The sequence below is a fragment of the Dipteris shenzhenensis genome, chromosome 22, assembly GCF_047967505.1.
Source record: "Dipteris shenzhenensis isolate YYH24624 ecotype China chromosome 22, Dip_SZ_1.0, whole genome shotgun sequence".
NCBI lineage: Eukaryota > Viridiplantae > Streptophyta > Polypodiopsida > Gleicheniales > Dipteridaceae > Dipteris > Dipteris shenzhenensis.
Genome location: NC_141617.1, coordinates 19,776,675 through 19,780,509, shown reverse-complemented (window position 1 = coordinate 19,780,509; position 3,835 = coordinate 19,776,675). Strand labels below are relative to the sequence as shown.

At 41.4% G+C, this 3,835-nt stretch overlaps 1 pseudogene; it reads right to left on the bottom strand.

Annotated features, from left to right (window-relative positions):
- Positions 1-462: 462 nt before the first annotated feature.
- On the bottom strand, positions 463-2,102 carry LOC147887846 (artemisinic aldehyde Delta(11(13)) reductase-like; annotated as a pseudogene).
- Positions 2,103-3,835: the final 1,733 nt, after the last annotated feature.

Below are 3,835 nucleotides of genomic sequence, written 5' to 3'. Positions count from 1 at the left end.
GGATTAAACGAGTGAAGACTATAAATCATGCATGAGTCATAACACAATGAGATTACTTAAAGATTATGATGTTCTTTCACTTTTATATGAAGGAATAGAATGCACATCTATGTGGAATTCTACATTTCAAACGTAAGAAACTTGGGAAAAGCTAATAGAAAGCATCTTTGAAATTTCCCTTTAAAAAGTGAATAAAGTGCATTTCAAACGTAAGAAACTTGGGAAAAGCTAATAGAAAGCATCTTTGAAATTTCCCTTTAAAAAGTGAATAAAGGTTTCGAAAGTCAACAGGGAAGAGTATAGAAAGCATCATTTGATTAATAGAAAGCATCTTTGAAATTTCCCTTCAAAAAGTGAATAAAGGTTTCAAAAGTCAACAGGTAAGAGTATAGAAAGCATCATTTGAATAATAGAAAGCATCATTTGAAATTTCCCTTAAAAAGTGAATAAAGGTTTGAAAAGTCAACTATAGTATAGAAAGCTTAGCTCAAACAATACCAAATAGATATGAGAATTTAGAAAACAATATAGGTTGGCTGAGAGTGCAATGGCTTTGCAGGGGTTTATCGCTCGCTGCACCAACAGTTCTCTCTCCTCCTCTTGCAGCGCAGGATAGTCTGTATACCCTTTAACCTGATCGTGCGTGTCGAATGTCGATCTGTCATAGTGCTTTAGACTTGCATCCAGTGCAAATCGAATCGGCAAATCTGGATTGGAAACGAACAATCTCCCATACGCTACCAAATCTGCGTACCCACTTCTTACCGCCTCCATTCCCGACTCCCTCGTGTAGCCGCCGCTGCTCAGTACCACCCCCTCGTAAGCTCGCCTAAACTCCCAGCACTTATCGGTTGTCTTAATGACTCCCTGAGCGGTAAAGCGTGGCTCCGTCATATGTACATAGGAGAGCCTGAACTGATTCAATTGATGCATCAAGTAGAGCCCCAGGGCGGCCGGATTTGAATCCATTGCTCCCAAGTGGTCAATGATTGGCGAGATCCGAATACTCGTCCTTTCGGCACCGATTTCCTTCACTACAGCGGTCAGCACCTGCAAGCCAAATTTGCAACGGTTCTCGATGGTTCCACCGTAGTCATCTTCACGATCATTGATGCCATCTTTGAAAAACTGATCGATGAGATAGCCATGGGCTGCGTGTATCTCCACACCATCAAATCCTAAAGACAACATTAATGCCTGATCAGGAGAGTTCAATGGATGTTCACTCGTATTTATCCTAACTAAGCAAGCTAACCATTCTAATTACGCATTACCGGCTAACATAGCATTTCGAGCTGCCTGTCGAAACTGTTGGACGACGTTTTCTATTTCTGTTATACTCAGGGCACGAGGAGTCGAGTAGCCCACAGATGCCTGCTTCTCAGCCAGTTTGATCGTCCAGGGTTCGGGAATTGGACTGCATGTGGAAGAAACGGGAGCGGCACCGTTGGGTTGATAATCTGCAAGACAAGGTGAAGAAAGTGGAAGTTGGTTACAGCATGTGTGGATGGAGGAGCAGGAAGTATCACGTTATAGATTGTCTCTTACATGTGTGCGAGGCCCGACCGACGTGCCAGAGCTGGCAAAATATGATGCCGCCCTTTTCATGCACGACGCTGACGACCCGCCTCCATGCTTCAATCTCAGCGTCGTTAAAAATTCCGGGAGAGTGAGGGAAACTAACAACAAAGGAGATCTATCAGTTCGACATATTGAGCTTTCCTTAAGAATGGCAAGTGATTTAAACCATATAATGCAAACACGCACAAATTGAATCTGAGCAACTAACCCAATTCCATCTTGGGCGACAGCTACCGCCTCTGTGATGAGTAGGCCAGACGGTGTTGCCCTTTGGTGGTAATACTTCACATGGGCAGGCTGGGGTACGTAGTTGAGAGCTCGGCAGCGAGTAAGGGGAGCCAGGACCACCCTGATCGAGTGATGCACGAAGAGAACAGATGTTAAGACCGAAATTTTAGATGCACTCTGGAACAAATGCAAAGCCCAGGTAGACACCTTTAAGAAAGAATTTTAGATCCAATTTTGATAGGCGATAAGAGAGTGCTGAAGATATCTTCGGAGTTTCCTTCGACAGTAGACATGTCTCCAAGGAAGCGATGATCGTGGAGCAGATGGGAATGGTTGAGGGGGACGGACGTGAAGAGGATTGAGTGAAAGGGAAGGCGGGGGATGGCCTGCGTTGTGGAGTGAGACGGAGAATGAGTGGGTTTCGTTTAAGTAGCTGATCGGGCAAGGACTTGAGGTGAGAAGCACTATACAGATTCGAAGCAGTGAATTTGGCTGGCAACGCCAGAAAACGCGTTCGATCGTCAGTCCAAATCTGGTGGGTGCTTTGACATGGCAGCTGTCCTTTTTTCTAACCCGCACCACGCCGCAAGATCGATTAATGCTGGTTTCACACACAGCCCCGGACAAGAAAAGAAGTTGAATACATTCAAGAGGCCTGCCCCGGCAAATTGAAAGGTGAGAAGAAAACAAGCAGGACAAGGTGAATTACATTCATAAAACCTACCCAATATTGTCAATTGTCGTGTATGAGAGGGAGTGGTAGGACCAGTAAATAAAATTTGTTGGCTAACTTGTGTTGTTACAATATTTGTTTTTCCAGATATGATCGATTGTGGAACCATGAACATAAGTTGGTTCTTCTATTAATTGTTTGAAATAGTTTTGTGCCATGAATTTGTGTAGTTGTGTTGAATTTGCTGTTGTACTTTGTTTATCATTGTTTGTAATATATTTATAAGTGTTGATTGTGGTGAGGAAGGGTGTTGATGTGTTTTGAATATTGTTAACAAACACTCTGATCTCTTGTGTATAATGTATTCTTGCATTTGCAATTGAACATGAGTTTTGTAACACATTGCAATACCAACGCCATTGTTGTTTTGCAAGATCGTGAAATTTTTCAAGAAGAGTGATTGATTATTTTGGCAATGAAGTTCTTGGAGGCATAATATTGTGGCACTCATGAGGCTTTTGTCAGCAACAATGTCTTCGTACTGTGAAGAGAATGCTCTAACATTTAAAGATTGCAATGTCATTTGTGGGGTGTTGTTGAAGGAGTGGTTAATTTGTTTTTGTATCCATTGTCGATGTGATATCAATCTTTCTATTTCTTTGACAACATTTTTGTCGATTTTGATGTATTTAGGTTTGAGTGGCTTCACGAGGTAAAGGTTCTCTGGGTTGCGAACACGTGGTAGTGATGTGTATGTAAGGCCATGTGCTTTGATGAAAGAAGGATCGAATACAAGATAGTCCATAGATAGACCTTGGGAACAGTGTATTGTTCTTGCAGCTGCTGGTTGTAGTGGAAATTGTCATCTAGTGAGAGTGTTAAAATGGTTTTTTTCAATTTGAAATTCCCTTGTTATTTGGTGTATTGGTGTCCATTGTGGGGGAATATCGTTAGTGTAGAGGTGCTTGTTATTGAAGCGAGTTTTTCTTCCAATGATATTATTAGTAAATTGAATCCAAACAATTTGAGGCTCAATTGCGATGAACGATTGTTTGAATATTGCATCGGCACCATTGACTAGACCATCCCTAATGTCCAAGTTTCTTGAACATATTTTTATTATCATTCCCGGCTTTAGATACATTATTCAGTGCAATCCTGATGTGTTCTTAGGAGATGTAGGAATGTTTATTGTTTTGCTACATGTCTTGTGTCTTTTGTCAATTGCTTTCAAGATATGTGGATTTTCCTTAAGCAATGAGAAGACTTCTTCATTGTGTGCATCCTTGCTTGCATTTGTGTAGAATAAGTAAGGTATGATTTTCTTTTTTATTGGTTGACAAAAGTATTTAT